At 42.7% G+C, this 21631-nt stretch overlaps 1 protein-coding gene across 1 annotated transcript in view; it reads left to right on the top strand.

Moving 5' to 3' along the window:
* MBD6 (methyl-CpG binding domain protein 6) overlaps window positions 1-21631 on the top strand; it is a 613628-nt gene that overhangs the window by 552279 nt on the left and 39718 nt on the right. The window lies entirely within an intron of this gene.

Here is a 21631-nt window from a genome sequence, read left to right as displayed (position 1 = left end):
ATGCATATTTTATCATTTCAGAATGTCGTTAGGCAGGAAGGACTTGTTTTGAAAGATGACATAACTGATCAATGCATACATACATTAAAGGGTATAAACTGATGAAATGCTTATCAAGATGGCATTAGTAAGTGGCAAATTTGTTTTGAGACTAGAAAGTTTCCTGACTGCTGCATCATCATCCTAGAAGTGATCACACAAGCTGCTAGTACAGCATGCCTAAATCAGGCCTTACTGCTTAAAACTGTAAGCAAGTTAGAAGTAAAAGAGCATAAAGAAAACTGGCAAGGAGAAAGCCTGAGAAATCTTCTTGGCTTTCCATCCTTCTGCTTCTTCTCAGGATTGTTGGTTACTGCAGGTTAAACATTGCACTTTAAATCAGTTAAATCAGCTCTAAGTGAAAGAATCTTGAGAGACTACTTCCTGAAGCCGTGTCTGAAATGTGGTCTGTATTGCAATTTGTTCACAGAATGTGTTCCAAGACTCTTGTTACTATGTAAAAAAAAAAATCTGGCCTTTTTAATTTTGGTACTTCTTTTTATGTCTGGCTTCTTTTGAAGACCTAAAATTGATGAGAAGTTTACAGGTCTGAGCATTTCAACAAGACAACATTCCTAAGCTTTAAATTGCTTTAAGGGGAAAAAAAAAGTTTTCTAGTATGCAGACATAATCAAAATATATTGTGCAAAAATATAAAGGTGGATATTATATCATTTAAGTCTCGTGCCCGTTTTTATTAGGTTTATATCTACAAACTCATATACTGTTGTGTGTCAGCAGTGCACTGTTCATTGCTGAAGCTTGTAATTTATTAACATAACGTTGACTTGGTCAGCTAGTGCTAATATTGTATTTATTGGCTGATTGAAGTTTTGATTAATTTATTGTTGATTACCCATTTTCAGAGAATACTCTGTCAGAAAAGCTCCATAACATAAAAATAAAACAAGCAGTGTAGTGGTGGCACAAAACATAAAAAAGACTAGCTTTCTAAGCACCTTTCTGATGAAGAAGAGCGCTTTTTCTGTTAAGATGAGGTCTCATTTCTGGGCTTGATAGTAGGCTGTGCTGTCTGGAAAGAACAGTGGCAAGCGATAAAACAGCTTTAAAACTTGTTAGATACATTGCTGTGCCCCAGTTATATACAAACATTTTGCCATATGAAGTGCCTTAACAGCTGTAAGGGCAGTTCGTTCTTCAGTGGAACACTGTTTCTAAAACGTTAAGCGCTTCCGTTACATGTAAGAACTTCATCAGATATAATTATACACAAAGAATGTTTAAAAACGTTAAAAAACACTGACACAAAACACTACCAGCCAATAAAAGCTAAGCCTATTAACCATAATCCTTAAAGCCACAGTACCACCTACAGGATGCACAGCTGAATATTTGACAAAGGAATTTGTTTTATGATAAAACGCCTATTATTTATATATATATATATATATATATATATATATATATATATATATATATATATATAAAATAAATACAAATTAATTGTAATAAAAACTTGTATAAAATGATAAAAAAATAATTATTACATCATATTTGACTTTTCATTTAACCCCAGAGGATGGGTGACGTTCAATTTTAACTGTCAAAATAACTCCCTGGACTCTAATTTTCGTACAAGTAAACCACCTCTAATCATAATTGGAACCTTCTTGTACCCTTGTAACAATCTCCATCCTCATTCCCACTCCTTCTCTTTATTACGCCTTTGTATTTCTGTCACTTCATCATATTTGTATGTAATGTAAATATTGCACATCTGTTCTCAGTTTGGTGCTGCCGTGTCCCCTCACAGTAAGACGTTGCCCTGTTCGATTCTCAGCTAGAGCGTCTTCTATGTGGAGACATGCGTGAATGGGCGTACCTTCGTTGAAGGTTGTGCGTCAGGGCTAACAACTCGGCACGTAAAAATCTACTGCCAATCATTAGCGGACCGGAGTTCCTCTGTGGCGACCCCTAACCGGGAAAAGCCGAAAGACACAACAACATTCTCAGTTTTTAAATGGTATTTTTAATTGTCTGTACTTCTCACTGTATTATTTGTTTTTACTACAAGTTGTTAGTACATTTGCACTTTGTTGTGTATTAATTGCTGCACCCACATAAAGTATGCTTCGTTGTCTTCAGATTCATAGACAAGTACTAGGCTGGCTGCCCTTGTTGGGTCATTTTTAAGCCTAACTTATTTCCTTCTCAAAGGTGAGAATCAAACCCTGTACCTTGTGTCTGTGAGGTAAACACCTTAGTCATTATATTAGCCCTCTTTATATTACTCCTCAGGCTTACCTGAAAATGGTCCCTTGGGATGTTTTTATTCAGTTAATGAATGAATAGGTAAACTTTAAGCAAGTGATTGATCATGTAATACACACAGAGTAACATACTTTTCAAAACATATTTTATAGTCAAAAAGTTAGTGTCATCTGTAAATGGGCAGTTAATAAAATTTTGCAGACAGAAATGCATGTAACATTTCAGGTAACGAGCATTACTTTCATATCCTGATGGACAAGTCGTGCTACTCACTGTTAAGAGACATCTTGTTCTTCAAATGCACTGCAGCTGATTGCATTATTTCATGTTATGAGTGTCATATTTTTATTCTAGTAACCAATTTGTTCTACTCACTTGTAAGATGTAGTTCCAGTTTTCAGGTGAGAAAGGGACCTTGTTTCTCTTTACTGCGATACTGTAGATGACAAATGCATTTTAATGAGTACCACCAGGGTTATCTTTTCTTTTAGTTGCATAACAGCACAGGAGTATATGAGAAACAAATGATAGTTTGAGTAGAAAACAGAGGAAAGAGAAATGACATACTCAAATTGTTTAAGAACTCTTTTTGTTTGTGTCTTTCGGCTTTTCCTGGTTAGGGGTTGCCACAGCGGAACTCCGGTCCGCTAATGATTGGTAGTTGATTTTTACGTGCCGAGTTACCAGCCCTGACGCACAACCTTCAATGAAGGTACGCCCATTCATGCATGTCTCCACGCAGAAGACGCTCTAGTTGAGAATCGAACCGGACAGCGTCTTACTGTGAGGCGACAACGCTACCGCAGCACCACCACCGCGGGTAAATTGTTTAAGAACTCTGTAAAAGGGTTTTTTTCTACCAAACTCTTTACTACGTTTCTTGAAAAGAATTCAAGGTAGACAGTTGCCATAACTAGTAAGGAAGTACATTTCAGTGGGAAAAGAACCTGTGCTGGAGATCTGTCATCCATTTTTGAGTTAGTTTATGTACTGCTGGTATGGATTGTGAGGAGGACCTAAGATATCTAGGTGGTGAATGCCATTATAACAGTTTTTCAGGTTTGAGCAGTGACTCTTGTAAAGAAGGTTGTGACCAAAGAGAAGTTGATGGAAAAAAAAACTATTTTCAAGGTCCAACATGGTTAACTTTTAAAGCTAGGCAGTGATAGGATGCATCCTTTTTCTAACAGGGGCAAAAAGAAAAATCACACATTGCTCATTATAACTTCTCATAGGTTCATAGATTAGTACTAGGCTAATTGCCCTTATGGACCATTTTAAGCCTAGCCAATTACCCCATGTGAGAATCAAACCCTGCTCCTTGGGTCTGTAAGGTAAACACCTTAACCAGTATGCCAATGAACTTTCATACCAGGATGCAAACCATTTAAATTCTGAATTTAATCCCAATTCTTGGTTGGAAAAGTGTAATTTTGATCTTTTAAATTTCTGCAACCATTATGAATGGCAGTGTACCTCCTTGTTGAAAAGCTTTAAACTAATTAGAAGCTCCAGTCCTTGTGTGCTCACACTTGTTTGTGGGAATAAGGTTATCAACAACTTGGTAAAGAGAAACGAAGGAAGTATTGACTGGTTAAAAAAAAAAATATATATATACATATATATATATCAAACTAAGGCCACCAACACTAGCTTCATTGTAGCCTTTACGAAACTTCAATCTCATTCATTCATGAATGTAAGGCAAATTATGAAGAAAAACGTGTTTATTGCTACAAAAATCCTAAAATGTTCTACAGTTATGTAAACTTTGTTGTAGATCGCACTTTAGCCATGTCAGCAGGGTTTCTAATTGTTTTTTTTTTCAAGCACTTTGCTAACTTAGATAATAATTCCATCCTTCCAGCCCCAATTGTCCTGCTAAAATGGACATCTTGCACTTATTGACTACTCAGAGTAAACATGTCAAAGTCTGTGTACTTTGGTTGAGGCTTCCTTAACGACAATAAAATGTAACAGTATTAGTGGGCCAGGTAACATACCTGGTATATTATTTAAACATCAAGGCTCATATGCTTACCCCACTGACTATCATTTTTAACACTCTCATGCAAAAATACATATTCTTTTCCCAAGAAGAAGGGGCAATCATCATTTCAGTTTATAAAAATATGAATTGCTTTGTTGTAGACATTTACCTGCCAGTCAGTATAATGTCCTTGCTCTGCAAATGTTTGGAAAGATACGTTTTAAACTTACTTTGAGGGCAATCCCAGACATTTTGTTGTATTGTATATCTATTAACATGGCTTTATGAAAAAATTTGTTGTACAGCCATCTGCCTTTTTTTTTTTTTTTTTTTTTATGATCGTGTTAGCAGGGCTGAGGATAACATATTTGGTGCCATTCTGGTAAACTTAGATCTCTGTAAAGATTTCATTCGGGTGGCACATTCAGATATAATAAAATGCATGACAAAATTTGATATTAATACCTTTTTTATTAAACTGTATTAAGTCATGGCTTTCTAACAGGTAATTTAGTGGAAAAATTGACAGCCATTGCTCTCATTGGGCTGATGTTCCCTCGTGGGTCTGTTTTAGATCTGGTAGTTTTCTCTTTTCTGCCTAAGCATAAAAGTATTTAGATTGCCAAGTATGCAGATGATGTCAAGTTAGGATCAATCATTACTGATACACTGATTATAGTGTGTTCATTGACTGTTTTTCTAGTGTAGTAAAATGGCTATTTTATTACTTTTGGACTCTGGAAAATCAATCATGACTTCTTAATAGGGAACACTTCTATGTAAAGGTCTTGGTGTCTACATTAACCTCAAAATGAATTTTAAAACCAATGATCTGATGTTGTCAGTCTTCACATAATCCTTGACTGTGGGCTTGGTTCCGAGCCTTGGAACCGACTTGGCTGTTATTCCACCTTGCACCTTCCAAAAACCCTTGAGCTAAGCTCTACCCATAATGCTCCTCACCAAAATACCTCAGACCTCGTTTCAACCAACCTGTCAAGCCTTGGCCTTTGATAACTGTAAGTTATTTTTTTCCATTTGAATTTCTGTTTCTTTCTATACTCTTTATCTACCCGCTCCTCTAGTTCCCTTTAGGTGTGTGCATGAGTGATCTCTTTTTCTGTCTTCTACCGTTAGGTACTCTAAGGTACCATTGTTGGTACTCACCCCCCTTACCTTCGGGTAATCTCTTTTACCATTACTGGTAATTCCCCTTCTTTCTGTACTCAAAAAAAAAATCTCTTTCTTTCGTTAATTTGTCACTGTGTGTGTATGTACAGTGGATATAAAAAGTGTACACACCCCTATTAAAATGCCAGGTTTTTGTGATATAAAAAAATGAGACCACAATAAATCATTTCAAAACATTTCCCAACTTTAATGTGACCTATAACCTGTGCAATTCAATGGAAAAACAAATAAAACTGTTAGGGGAAAAAATATAAAAAAAAAAATGTCCAGTAAGCTGGTTGCATAAGTGTGCACACCCTTAAACTAATACTTTGTTGAAGCACCTTTTGATTTAATTACAGCATTCCGTCTTCTTGGGTAGGAATCTGTCAGCATAGCACATCTTGACTTGGCAATATTTGCCCACTCTTCTTTGCAAAAGCGCTCCAAATCTGTCAGATTGCAAGGTCATCTTTTGTGCACAGCCCTTTTCAGGTCACCCCACAGATTTTCTATTGGATTTAAGTCTGGGCTCTGGCTGGGCATTTCTAAAACTTTAATTTTCTTCTGGTGAAGCCATTATTTTGTTGATTTGGATGTATGCTTGGGGTCATTGTCATGTTGAAAGATGAAATTCCTCTTCATCTTCATCTTTCTAGCAGACGCCTGAAGGTTTTGGGCCAAAAGTGACTGGTATTTGGAACTCTTCATAATTCCCTCCACCTTGACTAAAGCCCCAGTTCCAACTGCCACCACCATGCTTCACCGTGGAGATGGTGTTCTTTTGGTGATGCGAAGTGTTGTTTCTGCATCACACGTACCTTTAGGAATTGTGGCCAAAATGTTTAACCTTGGTCTCATCAGACCATAACACATTTTCCCACATGCTTTTGGGAGACTTGATGTATTGTTTTGTAAGTTTTAGCTGGGCCTGGATGTTTTTCTGTGTAAGAAAAAGCTTCTGTCTTGCAACCCTACCCCATACTCCAGACATATAGAGAATACAGGAGATTGTTGTCACATGTAGTACACAACCAGTACTTGCCAGAAATTCCTGCAGCTCCTTTAGTGTTGCTGTAGGTATCTTGGCAGCCTCCCTGACCAGTTTTTGTCTTGTCTTTTCATCAATTTTGGAGAGATGTCTAGTTCTGTGCAACGTCACTGTTGTCCCATATTTTCCCCACTTTTTAATGACAGTCTTCACTGTGTTCCATGGTATATCCAATGCTGTGGAAATTTTTTGTGTACCCTTCTCCTGACTGATACCTTTCAACAATGAGATCCCTTTGATGCTTTGTAAGCTCTCTGCAAACCATAGCTTTTGCTGTAGCAGCAACTGAATAAATGTCAGGAAAATCCTATTAAGATAGCTGAACTTTATTTGGGGTTAATCAGAGTCTCTTTAATTGATAGCAGGTGTGTACCCAAGAAGACTGAATGTTGTAATTAAATCAAAAGGTGCTTCAACAAAGTATTAGTTTAAGGGTGTGCACACTTATGCAACCAGCTTATTGTACGTTTTTTATTTTTTTATATTTTTTCCCCTGACAGATTTGTTTGCTTTTCAATTGAATTGTACAGGTTATAGGTCACATTAAAGGTGGGAAAAGTTTTGAAATTATTTATTGTGGTCTCATTTTTTTATATCACAAAAATCTGGCATTTTAACAAGGGTGTGTACACTTTTTATATCTTCTGTATTTGCATGTACCAGGAGGCCTTAGCTTTTACAATGGCCGACAAATCCACTAAAGGAACCTCCTGTTTTGAGATGTGTCAAAAATGTGAGAGAAAATTGACAAATTCAGATGGACACACCTTTTGTCCTTATTGTCTTGGTGCTGTCCATCTTCAAGAAGATTGCGCCATCTGTCATGACTTTTCCACTGAACCTTGACAGAGCAAAAAAATAAGCTCATTCTCAAAGGACTTCTTAAATCTGATTTTGTAGAGGCTGTCTCAGTTCCCAAAACCAAAGCCAGCTCTTCTTCTTCCTCATTGCCTTCCTCAAAACCAAAGAAAAAAAAACCGAACTGAGTCAGTTCCGATAGTATCTTCGGAACCACCTTCTAAATTGGTCAAGTCTCCCATGGTGCCAGCTGTCTCCTTGACACCGGTGGGTAAGGATAATCTTTCATTGACACCAACATCTGCAGCTCAGGTTTTGGTGCAGACACCTCTCGCTTCGGTACCAGCTGAACTCTCTTTACTGAAGGAGTCACAACTGATGGTTCTACTGAGGATGTCTTGTTCTCCCTTGGTTGACCCATTTGCGGACCGTCCTCGAGTCCCTTTTTGGAGAGGCAGCCACCAAGATCTTCATCGGCCTCCTCTATACGGTCCACTAAGAGCCTATCTGAGTCAGACATTATGAGACTGGTTGACCAGCTCCTGATGACGAGGGAATTGCCTCTATCTTTGGTTCTCAGCAGAGTTGGCTCTGGAACCTTGCCTTCTTCTACACCCATGCAAATTCCTCCTTTGACTCCAGCCGAGTTTGCGGAGCCCCTGGTACCAACCATCCCGGCTGTGACTGTTTCGGTATCAGCCAGAACTCCTCCTCCGGCACCAATAGTTGCCTTGAGCTCTTCTGGTTTGTCAGAACTGGGGACCTCCCTGGGTTGGGGCTTCGTTGCCATTTCCAAGGGAAAGGGTTCAACTTCAGTTCTTTGGAGCCCTCTTTGCCCCTTGGGGCCTCAGCATATGAAAGTTTGACCCTGGCTTCTGCTTCGGAGGCAGCTTCCTCAGTGCAAGGTGGGACAATGATTCCAGAGGAGTCTATTTCGGTTCTAGGCTCTCATCCCTCTACAGGGGGGGAGGCCTACCTTTCGAGCTGTGGAGAAGGCCTTGTCCATTGTGGACTCGCAGTCTATCCATCCCTGTCAGGCCAACTAACTTGTCCACCTCCTTGACCAAAGCTTCCTCCAGTCTCTTCCTTAGGACAGAGGACACAAAACCCTCAGGAGCGATCCACTCTGGTGATATTGTCTTCGGATACATCTCCAGAACATCCCAACGAAGAGGCACCTTTGAAGAAAAAGTGCAAGAGAAAGCACTCGGACTCCCCTGAAGAGTCCTTCACAGAGGATACTGATTTCACTGAAGGTGAAGGTTCCCCTGGGTCACCCCCTGATGATGTTTCCTTTGGGGGCATCCTAGAAATCCTGAAACAGGGGGTGGCAGGACTACCCTCCAACTTTCCTCAGAGGAATCGGTATACTTAGAGGCTTTTCACGCCCAGCCCTCTACTTTTTGGATCTCTCCACCTGCTAATGATCTTATAAAACTGATCGCTCAGCGGGCCTGGAAAATTCCTGACTCTATCGAGTCGATCCCCAAAAGACCTGACTGGTTTCTCTCTGCCCCTAAAGACAAGCAACAGTGGGTCAAGGGTTTTCCTGTAGACGCCATGGTGGTAGCAGCAGCCACTAAAAAGGAACTTGTGGAAGAAAGTCCTACTATCCATCCTCCTAACAAGGAATCTAGGACTATGGATAGGTTTGGGAAGCACATATACGCTTCATCAACCTTCACTCTCAGGTCCTTGAATTACATGGCACATTTCACCAAGCTTCAGAGAGATATGATTAAAGAGCTTTCAGATACTCTTACAGGAGCAGTAGCTGAAAGGGTCTGAGATAAGGTTACCTCTCCGCTCACCTTCCTCAAATTGATTTCCAATTCGTCCCTGAGGCTAATTGCTCATGCAGCTGAAGGGGTGACAAGAGCAGCAGATTCAGGCTTAGCCATCAGGAGACACACCGGAATGCGCTTATGTGACTTTGCAGCACCATTTAAGTCTTCTTTCATCAATGCTCCATTTGACAGATCATCCTTGTTTGGCCCAGAGGTTAAAGATACTTTAGCCAGATGTGTGAAAGATGGGAAGACCCTTTCTGCTGTGGGTGAACGCTTCTCCACTCCTCAATGACCCTATTCTAGGAACCAGAGAAGTGGGTGGCTATTGTTCAAAAAGACCCAAGGACCTTTCCAATACTCACGTGGCAATGACTTCCCCAGGACGGAGGGGGGGGGGGGAGTAATAATGGAAGATGCCATCCAAGAGGCAGAAGTGGTCCACAGAACTAGGAGTCCAGAGATTCTTTCTCTGGTAAATCTTACCAGTACTTCTGAATGGCGGCCTGATTGCCTTGGAAGACGAATATCCCTGCACTAATCTGCCTGGCTAGAAATGACAGTGGACAAATGGGTGCTGGAGAGCATTTCCAGAGGATAGATCATTCCCCTTTCAATGAAACCAAAAAGACCAAAAAGACTGCTAGACGTTCCACTCAGTCACATGGAGGCAGCAGTCTTAGAAATTCAGAAACTGCTCAACATAACATTCATCCAAGCAGTTCCACCAGACCAGAGAGGATCCAGAGTTTACTCAAGGTTCTTTTTAGTACCCAAAAAAAGGGGACTGGAGACCCATTTTGGATCTCAGCCAGTTGAACAAATCAGTTTAACAAACCAAGTTCCGGATGGTCTCGGTACAGTCAATACTTCCATTCTTGGAAAAAGACGACTGAATGTGCTCAATAGATCTTCAGGATGCGTATTACCACATAAAAATGGACAAGTGCTCCAGAAGATTCCTGCACATCTGGCTGGGAGCCAGTCACTATCAGTTCAGGGCACTGCCCTTTGGTCACTCCACAGCCCCCAAGGTGTTTATTAAGTGCATGACAGTGGTAGCAGCGCATCTCAGACTGCTAGGGCTACGAGTATTTCCATAGCTCGACAACTGGCTCCTTACCGCTCCCACCAGGCATCAACTCATAAAGCACAAGACTATACCCTTCATCATTGTGCCACCTTAGGAATCAGTATAAACTACGAAAAATCCCATCAGGAACCATCACAACAGCTGGAGTTCATTGGAGCTATGCTAGACACAGTCACCAGATTTGCATCACTTCCCTTAAAAAGGCTCCAAAGGATCAGATCACAAGTAAATCAGAACATTCAGAACAAGAGAGTAGCAGCAAGACTCATCCTACAGACTCTAGGGTCAGTGGCAGCCTCCATCACTCTAGTTCCCTTGGCCAGATATCCCATGCGAATTCTTCAGTGACTTCTGGCCTCATATTGGTCCTTGTTAAATCAACTTATGTCCCATCTGATTTTGATCACCAATCATCGCAAAGAAGACCTAAGTTGGTGGCTCCATTCCAACAAATTCTTGTTGGGTCGTCCTTTTGTCCCTCCTCAGCCTCAAGCAATAGTGACCATGGATGCATCCCAGATACGGTGGAGGGGGGGGCATTATCTGGGAAAGACAGTCCAAAACACTTGGTCCCGGATGGAGGCCAACTTGCATATCAGTGTTCTAGAGATGAAAGCAGTGCTCTTAGCGTTGCAGGCATTTCAGCATGCCCTCCCCTTTGGAATGATTGCAGTTCAAACAGACAACATGTCAGTAGTCTGGTATATCAACAAACAAGGGGGGATCCAGATCGTACCCTCTTTGTTGAGAAGCTTTCAGAGTATGGCACTGGATGATTTCCTCCAACCTCTTTTTAATGGCAACGCACATTCTGGGGAGCTCTAACGTGATTACGGATAAGTTGAGCAGAACCATCGTCATGCGTCACAAGTGGTCTCTCAGTCCACTGGGGCCAACCTTGTTGTGATCTGTTTGCATCCCCTCTGAACTACAAGTGCAGCAGATGTTCTTTGTGTTTTACTGTTGCAGTCATCACATTTGGGTTATCTGCCTGCAGATAGCCCTCAGCTGGCCTGAATACCAGTCTTTGGATTTCTGTGTCGGGTACTGTCTCCTCTTCCATGACTTCAGGTCATCAGGGGTATAAAACATGCAGCCGATGCCATTACATCAGTCTTTCTTGTCGTGCGGTGTCCGAAGCAGAAGCAGTTCGCAAGTGCCGGTCGGCCGACTCCTGAAATTTTCATTTTCGAGTTTCAGAACCAAAGTCTTCAAAAAAGATAAGTACCCCGTTGGGGATTCTTTTTCTTGCTCCAACCGATGTCAGTAAAAGTTAACAATTGTCTTACCTGTGGAAAGCAAATACCTCATAGAGATTTTCATTCGTACTGCATCCCCTGTTTAGCCCCAGACAACGATGTCCCTCACTGTCAATTTTGTGCCTTGTTCAACCCCCGAACTATTCGTCGTCGGGCTATCTTTGCAGCCAATTACTTTCGGACTCGGTCTCAGTACTCTGAAATGGCTTCATTAAGCCATCTGACTACCGATGTTTTGAAAAAACGTAAAGATAAAGACAGAGACAGTCCGCATAGGTCCAAAACTGCTGACGGCGCTTCCATTAAGCTAGTCGCCAGTCCGCCAGTACTCAGTGAGGCACTTTCGCAGCCCCTGATACCTGCTACTTCAGATTCGCAGGCCTCTACTGAGACCCATTCAGAGTCTGGTATGCTGCGAGATGCTTCTTCGACTATGGAACCTGTGGATGTCTCTGCCTTGGATGGATCTGGTGCCGCTGTGCAGGCACTGGCTTCTGAGGGTATATTCAGGCCTACAGATTTGCATTTTAAACTGATGCCATCATTTTCATCCAGGCCTAAAACTCGTACCACACCTAGAAAATCGACAACCAAACCGCAGGCTCAGGCCCATATGCCTAAAAAACAAATGCTTAGAATGGCTGAAGACCTTATTATCTTAATTAGGGGAAGGCAGCCTTCCCCTCTAAGAGACCTAGAACTGATTTTCCTTCTGATTCTTCTGGTCAGGAATCTGATAATGTGCATCGTGTTGCACTGCTGTAGTCATCACACTTAGGTTATCCTGCTGTCAGGCGGTCCCGCAGTCGGCCAGAGTTCCAAAGTCTTGGTCCAGTGTCGGTTGCTGTCGCTTCTTCCCTGATGTCAGTGCACCAGGGGTATATAATATGCATCCGACACCATTTTCTCCAGTCTTTCTTGCCGCGCGGTGCCCGAAGCAGAAGCAGTTCGCAAGTGCCGGTTGGCCGACTCCTGAGATTTTCGAAGTCGAATTTCAGATCCGAAGTCTTCAATAAAGCTAAGTACCCCATTGGGGAAACCTTTTTCTTGCCTCAGACCGATGTCAGAAAAAGTTAATAATTGTATTTCTTGCGGGAAGCAAATACCTCATAAGGACTTCCACTCTTACTGTATTCCATGCCTAGGCCCTGATCACGACATCACTAGTTGTCGGTTTTGTGCTAGATTCAACAAACGCACTATAAAAAGGCGTTTTGATTTTGCTTTACACTACTGTGGCCGAAGGTTCAATTATACCATGCCGTCGGATCAGCCGACGACCTCTATACCGAAAAAAACGCAAAAACAAGGATAAAGATAGGCATCCGAGGTCCAAAACCGACGACGAAACCTCTTCTAGGCCAGTTGCCGGTTCTCCGTGAGGTGCTTTCGCAGCCCCTGACACCCGCTACCTCAGAGCCACAGGCCGCTGCTGACTCCCACGTGGAGACATCTAGGCCTCTGGAAACTCAAGGTATTGGGCCTATGGAAACTAATCCCTCAGATGGGTCCGGAGCCGCTGAGCAGGCATCGGCTTCTGAGGGTGTTTTCAGACCTTCACAACCTACCATTAAAACAACAGCCAAGACAAAGGTACCACTAAAGACCAAGAAACAAGTACAGCATTCTCCTGGACAGTCCTCCATGCCTATGAAACAGATGCTTAAAATGGCCGAAGACCTCATTACTCTTATCAGGGGTTCCCATCCCCCTCCTGAGAAAAGGCCTAGGCAGGATACAGACTATGACTCCTCTGATCAGGTTTCCATTTCCTCTGATTCCTCTTCAGACCAGGGATACTCTTTACCCCCCTATGAGGACTCTGATGCTGAGGAATCTATCCCTTCAGCCTCTCCTCCTGAGGATTATTCTTTTGGGGAAACTTTACATACCATGAGGGAACATTTCCATTGGGAAAGTCAGGATTACTCTGAATCCAAGAAGAGGCTCAGAGATTTCCTCTTATTGCCTCAGCACAGGCCCCTGGCTATTCTGCCTGTACTAGACATTGTGGATGATGTGTTCTCTGAATCCAGCTTATCTCCTGACTCTTTGCCCCCTGCTCCAGCCAAGCCAGATAGGTATTATAGAGTCCCTGACTCTCACAAGTTTCTTTACAAAAACCCTTCTGCTGATCCAGAAACTATTTCCTAGGGTCCAAAAGGTGTTAAGGCTTCCATTGCAAAAAATCCAGTACCCTCTGACAGAGATTCCAGAGCTTTGGATAGATGGGGGAAGAAAGTATACATGTCTGCAACTTTAGCAGTAAGAGCTTTAAATTGCCAGTTTCACATGCTTAAGTACCAGTAATATTTAATGGCTCAGTTAAAACAGAAAATGCTTGCTAGCTCAGAAGCTCCTGATTGTAAAGAAATGCAAGATTCATTGCATGCAGTTGAGCAGGTGGGAAAACATACTCTGCAATGTGGTTTTGATTCTTTAGAGGCCTCTTGTAGAGCCACAGTTACAGGTTCTGTATTCGAAGACATGCTTGGTTAAAAGAACAGAGTTTACCTGATCATGTTAAGGAAAAGTTATTGGATGCTCCTTTACAGCATGATACCTTGTTTGGTGTTAAGGCAGAAGAGGTGTTAAAGAAAATGGAGGAGAAAATGGAGGATAAAGCTAAATCTATGCAGACAGTCAAGGATTTCTTACAGGTACAGCTACCTCGTTTTAGCAGAAATTGGCTAACAAAAAAACTGGTCCTTTCCAGTGTCAGACAGGCCACAGAGAGGCAGATACAGACGCCCAAGAGGCAGATCTTAACCCCAAGGCTCAAACAGACAATGACAGTGGGGCACCTCAACCCCAAAAGGAGGTGAGGACAAGTCTCAACCTTACAGGAAACAGTCACAATGACTTTCCTTTGCGTATGCCAAGCACGTCCCTTTTGGAAGCCCCCTTAGGGGGAAAACTAGCACTTTTTTCTCAAAACTGGCAAACAATCACCCAAGACAAATGGGTCCTGAATATTGTGTCTCAAGGTTACAGATTCCACTTTCATACTTTACCAAAGCTAAAAGGAATGCCAGACCTGCCACAAAATCAATGGGCAAAGGCACAAAAACACATTTCAGCCCTCATGGACATGAGAGAAGTGCCACAACAGGAACAAGGACAAGGATTTTACTCAAGACTCTTCCTGGTCCCCAGAAAGGACAAAGCCTGGAGGCCCATACTGGACCTTTCAATTCTCAATACTTACCTGGATATTCCGAAATTCAAAATGTTGACATTACAGCAGCTTCTACCCATGCTGGGCAAGAAGGCTTGGCTTGTTACTCTGGACCTCAAAGAGGCATACCTGCATGTCCCTATCAGACAAAATTGCAGAAGATACCTCAGATTAAAAGCTGGTACAATGCACTACCAATTCTCTGCACTGCCCTTTGGCTTATCTACTGCGCCCAGGGTCTTCACAAAGTGCCTGGCACCAGTAATTGCATTTTGCAGACAAAAAAGAAATTCAAATATATCCATACCTGGACGAATGCCTCATTCAAGCAGAGACAAAGGACACTCTTCTACAGCATCTGGCATTTGTGAAGAAGTTGCTAATTTCTCTAGGGTACACAGTAAACGAAAAGAAGTCAAAACTAGTGCCCTCACAACAGATTACATTCCTGGGTGCCAGCTTAAATACAACGGCCCAGATGGCTTACCTCACGCCAGACAAACTACTAACTCAATATTTTCACCTACTGGCAAAAACATCCCATCTCCCTGCAAGAAAAATTCTGCAGGCCCGGGGATTCATGGCATCCTGCATACTACTAATACCATATGCCAGACTGCATATGAGGAAATTACAGTGGTACCTAAAAAGTGTTTCCACTCAACACTCTCACATTCTAGAAGCAGTAATTCCAATTATTCCCTACCTACAACAGGAGTTTTGATGGTGGGCACAGGCATGTCACCTAAACAAGGGTCAGCCTTTTACCCAACCCACAGCCAGGCAAACTGTAACAATAGATGCTTCGGATTACGCCTGGGGAGCACACATGGCAGGAAAATGCATTCAGGGCAAGTGGACCACAGACCAGATGCATCTTCACATCAATCAAAAAGAGATGTTGGCTGTTCAAAATGCCCTAACAGCTTTCAAGGACCTTCTACATCCAGCACAACTACTACTAAAGACAGACAACACCACAGTAATGTCGTACATAAACAAACAAGGGGGCACTCATTCTTATCCCCTATGCAGGCAAGCCATGACATTGTGGAACACAGCTCTAACGTACCAAGTCCACCTACAAGAACAATTCCTACCACGAAAGAAAAATACTCTGGCAGATGACCTAAGCAGAAATATCATGGACCCTCACGAATGGAAATTGAATCCACAAATCTTCAGCATGATAACAGAAAAATGGGAATGCCCAGACATAGATCTTTTTGTCTCCCCTCTGAATTGCCAACTACAAAAATTCTGCACAAGGACTTATCACAAACAAGCATGGAAAGTGGATGCTCTTCTGTTCAGCTGGAAAAACCTAAAAGTCTATGCCTTCCCACCACTGCCTCTCCTTTCAGAGGTACTCCTAAAAGCCAGACAAGAAAAACCACAGATGATCCTGATTGCTCCAGACTGGCCACGCCAGCACTGGTACCCTATCTTAAGGAACTTGGCTCAGGGCCCACCATGGATTTTGCCCCAAATTCCACACCTTCTGACTCAACAAAACAATCAGATCCTGCACGGTCAGCTCAAAACCCTAAACCTGGCTGCATGGCAGATACTTTAGTCAAACAGGCAACACCTCTCTCTAAAACTGTTATGGATGTCATTTTGGAGGCCAGGAGGCCTAGCACCAGGAAAGCTTACTCAGAAAAATAGAAGAGATTCTGCGCCTGGAACCAAACTCACAGCCTTGAGCCTCTTGTTCCAAACATTCCTCAGATTTTACAATACTTAACTGAGATGCCGGACAGAGGCCTATCCTTTTCATCAATTAAGATCCACGCCTCTGCCATTTCTGCACATTACAACATGTATCCTCCTTTATTCTCTCACTCCTTGCTAAAGCTGTACCTCAGAGGAGCTAAAAACATAAGACCGCCCTGGAGAGCACCAACACCAACTTGGGACCTCAATTTCATTTTGGAAAAATTGACCCTACCACCTTTTGAGCCAGCCAGTACAGCCAATCTAAAATTTTTATCATGGAAAACAGCTCTGCTCCTAGCAGTAACTTCAGAACGAAGAGTCTCAGAGCTACAGGCATTGATGGCAGTGGAACCTTTTATAATTTTTCATCAGGACAGGGTATCTTTAAGGACAAACCCTACCTTTATGCCAAAGGTGGTATCTAGCGTGGCTCTTAACCAAACCATCTATTTGCCTACTTTTTATCCAAACCCCCAAAATAAAGGGGAGAAACTTCGGCATTCTTTGGACGTACACAGGCAGCTACACTTCTACTTGGACAAAACAAAAGCTTTCAGGAAAACTGATCAACTGTTTGTAGCATATGCTGCAGGATCACAAGGAAAGGCTATCTCAAAGCAGACTATATCCAAATGGATAAGACACTGTATTCGGTACTGCTACACACAGCATGGAAAATCAGTCCCTAATAGAATTAGGCCTCATTCCACCAGGGCAACAGCCACTTCAACAGCCTTTCTCAGAGGAGTACCTACCAAGGAAATTTTGGAGGCTGCAACTTGGAGTTCAGTGCACACCTTCACCAAGCATTACCACCTGCCTCTTTACTCTAAATCCAGAGCAGGATTTGCCACTGCAGTTCTGCAGGGCCTCTTAGCCAATCCTAACTCTTTATAGACCAGCCACCCAACCTTAGCTTTGGGATTCAACCCAAGTGTGATGACTGCAGCAGTGTTACACGATGAACATAGTACAGTTTTGTACCTACCATAAATGTAGATGTTCGAGTGTTCACACTGCTGCAGTCCAGGTTACCCTCCCTCCATCCCCTCTGAACTAGCTGGACTTATCTATACCCTTCTATCCTGTACAACCTTTGGGGTGTATTTGCTGGTAACTGAAGGTATTGTTTTTATTTTATTTGCATATTTTTGATTAGCAATATGTTTTGCCTACCCACTTGGGGGCACCTGACATCTGGGGCAAGAAAAACTGAAGAAAATGGCGTCGGATGCATATTATATACCCCTGGTGCACTGACGTCAGGGAAGAAGCGACAGCAACCGACGCCGGACCAAGACTTTGGAACTCTGGCCGACTGCGGGACAACCTGACGGCAGGATAACCCAAGTGTGATGATTGCAACAGTGTGGACACTCGAACATCTACATTTATGGTAGGTACAAAACTGTACTTTTCTGCTCCTTCTGATTACCAGGGTTTGCCCTTATCTACCTATGAGGATTCTGATGCAGAGGATTCCATTCCCTCTGCTTCCCCTCCAGAAGATTTTTATTTTGGTGAAACCTTGCACACTGTTAGGGAGCATTTCCGCTGGGAAAGCCAGGATTACTCTGACTCGAAAAAGAGACTTAGGGAATTCTTACTCCTTCCTCAACACAGGCCTTTAGCTATCCCTCCTATTCTGGACATTGTAGATGATGCTTTCTTGGTATCTAGCCTTTCCCCAGACACTTTACCTCCAGCTCCGAGAAAACCTGACAGGTATTACAGAGTACCTGACTCTCACAAGTTCCTCTTCAAGAATCCTACTGTGGATCCAGAGACCATTTCCCAAGGACCAAAAGGCATTAAGGCTACTGCTGACAAAAATCCTACCCCTTCTGATAGAGATTCTAGAGCCTTAGACTGATGAGGTAAGAAGGTATACACTTCCGCTACTTTGGCCATTAGGGCTTTAAATTGCCATTTTCATATGTTAAAGTATCAGCAGCATGTTATGGGGCTACTTAAACAGAAAATTATGTAGGTTCCTGACTGTACCAAACACAAAGAATTATAGGATTTAATGTATTCTGCAGAACAAGCTGGTAAACATACTTTGCAATGTGGTTTTATCGCTTTAGAAGCATCTTGCAGGGCTGCTGTCACTAGGTCTGTACTTAGAAGGCATGCTTGGCTTAAGGAACAAAACTTGCCAGATCATGTAAAGGCTAAATTACTGGATGCTCCCTTACACCAAGACCGCCTTTTTGGCAACAAAGCAGAAGAAGTCCTCAAAAGGAGGGAGGAAAAAGCTAAATCTATGCAAACTGTTAAAGATTTCCTACAAGTACAGCCTCCCAGATTCAGTAGGCATTTGCCTTCAAAGAACTGGTCCTTTCCAGTCCCTTCTAGGCCTTGTCAGTCCAAACCCAGGAACAGCAGACCACCTAGGCTACAGTCTCAGGCTATGCACAGACCTAAGCAGTGGGGGGCTCCCACTTCCAAAGCAGGGGGGAGTAGTAAGCCACCCCCTTGTGGAAAAATGGCACAATGACTTAACATTAACCCTTCCAAGCTCTGCTCTACTACCTGCTCCCTTAGTAGGAAAGCTCGCCCTGCATGCAAAAAACTCATTTCCCAGGACAAATGGGTTTTGAACATAGTTTCCCAAGCATACAAATTCCACTTCCACACCCTACCAGCCCCAAATGGTTGGCCAGATCTACCCCCAAATCAATGGGCAGAGGCCCAACAGCAGGTTCTCTTTCTTCTCAATATTAGGGCTATTCAGCCTGTCCCAGCAGAACAAAGGGGACAAGGTTTTTATTCAAGACTTTTTCTGGTGCCCAGAAAAGACAACTCCTGGCGTCCTATTCTGGACCTCTCTATTCTCAACACCTTTCTGGTAGTCCCAAAATTCAAAATGCTAACTCTGCAACATCTTCTTCCCATGCTAGCCAAGGATGCCTGGTTGGCAACCATAGACTTTTATCTGCACATCTCAATAAGGGAATCTTGCAGGAAATTCCTATGCTTCAGGGCAGGCTCCATGCACTGTCAGTTTTCTGCACTTCCCTTTGGCTTATCTACTGTGCCCAGGGTATTCACAAAGTGTCTGGCTCCAGCCATTGCATTTTGCAGGCAGAGAAATATTCAAATTTACCCATACTTGGACGATTGTCTAATTCAGGCAGAAAGCCAGGACTTGCTATTACAACACCTGGCATTCGTAAAGAAACTTCTATCCTCACTGGGGTACACCATCAATGAAAATAAATCTCACCTAGTACCCTGCCAGCAGGTTGTATTCCTGGGAGCAAGTTTGAACACAACTTCCCAGATGGCATTCCACACTCCGGAGAAAAAAGTTTATTTGACAACCTACTTCAAACTATTGGCCACAAAATCCCAGCTATTTGCAAGGAAAATTCTCTAAGCCCTGGGGTTCATGGCCTTTTGCATTTTACTAATTCCATATGGGAGACTGCATATGGGGAAACTCCAATGGTATCTAAAAAGCCTATGATGTCAGCATTCTCAGGACCTGGAAACAATTATTTCTATCATTCCTTGTATCAAGACAGAGTTCCTTTGGTGGGCAGAGGCCTGCTACCACAAGGGACTCCCTTTTACTCCACCCCCTCCCACCCAAGCCCTAAGAACAGACTCATCAGACTATGCAGGGGGGCTCACATGGCAGGGCAGTGCATTCAGGGCAAATGGACCCCAAGACAGATGCACCTGCATATCAATCAAAAAGAAATGTTAGCTGTACAGAATGCTCTGACAGCCTTCAAAGACCGTATTCTTCCAGGACAACTGTTGGTAAAGACAGACAACACCACAGTTATGTGGTACGTAAACAAGCAGGGGGGAACCCACTCGTACCCTCTCTGCAGACTAGCCATGGCTCTGTGGAACACAGCCTTGAGCTACCAAGTGCACCTGCAAGCTCAATTCCTGCCAGGCAAACTAAATTCACTGGCAGACGACTTAAACAGAAATCTTATGGACCCACACGAATGGAAACTAGAACCCAAAATATTCAACCTCTTGAGGAACAAATGTGGGACTCCAGAGGTAGATCTGTTTGCCTCCTCTCAGAACTACCATTTGCACAAATTCTGCACAAGAACTCTCCACAGCCAATCTTGGAAAATGGATGCCCTGTTCTTTACCTGGGAAAGCCTCTCAGTTTATGCCTTTCCCCCTCTGCCTCTCCTCTCAAAGGTTTTACTAAAGATCAAACAGGACAAGCCAAGGACAATACTGATTGCACAAGACTGGCCACGCCAGCACTGGCATCCCTTCTTGCACAGTATGACACTGCTACAACCATGGCACTTGCCTCAGACCCCTTCCCTGCTGTCCCAGCAGGCGGGCCAGGTTCTGGACCCTCAGCTTCAAACTCTGACCCTTGCAGCCTGGCTTATCCCTTGAGCTCTCCCTTAGCTTCCCTCAGTAAGCAGGTACTGGATGTCATTCTGGAGGCTAGGAGACCTAGTACTAGAAAATCCTATGCTGAAAAGTGGAAAAGATACTGCTCCTGGAGTCCGGGTCAGGGGATGGGCACAACATTGCCCAGCTTGCCCCATATTCTACAGTACTTAATAGAAATGCTCTACAGGGGCCTATCCTTCTCATCAGTTAAAATTCATGCCTCCGCCATTTCTGCACATTATAATACTGTGGACAATATTTAGATTTCAAATTAAAGAAAGTACTAAAAGAAGAACTTCAGATTTGTAAGGACTCATGGACCTTTTTGGCTTCCTTAAACAAAATACAATACAGTCAAACAGATATACTAGTGACTGTAGATGTATGTGACCTTTACACAGTTATACCACAGGATATTGGACTGGAGTGGGTCCATAAAATACTTATTGAACATAGGACCCCCCCATGACACTAATACCCTAATATTGGAGCTATTAGAGCTGGTACTTAGTAATAATTATATAACATTCAACAACAAGTACTATTTACAGAAAAGGGGTATAGCCATGGGTTCACCTTGTGGTGGGGCATACGCCAATGCAGTCATGGCGTATTGGGAAAAACATTTTGTTTTTCAGTCCTCCTACAATAACCACATTAGGACATACCACAGGTTGCAGGATGATATTTGCCTTATATGGAAGGGATCACTGGCTACACTCGTGCAATTCCTGGAATATATAAATAACACCACTTCATTCTTTAAATTCACTTTGAATGTGAATTTCAATTTCATTAATTATTTGGATGTTCACTTATTAAAGGATGAAGTGAAAGGGAGATATGTGACCACAATTCACAGGAAAGAGACTTATTCTGTTTCCATCACTACAGTAGTTCACACCCTCAGCATCAAAAAAGGTCTGTAG

Source organism: Protopterus annectens, chromosome 9.part0 (assembly GCF_019279795.1).
Source record: "Protopterus annectens isolate FY-2018-M chromosome 9.part0, PAN1.0, whole genome shotgun sequence".
In the NCBI taxonomy this organism is placed as follows: Eukaryota; Metazoa; Chordata; order Ceratodontiformes; family Protopteridae; genus Protopterus; species Protopterus annectens.
This window is presented reverse-complemented; position numbering and strand designations above follow the sequence as displayed.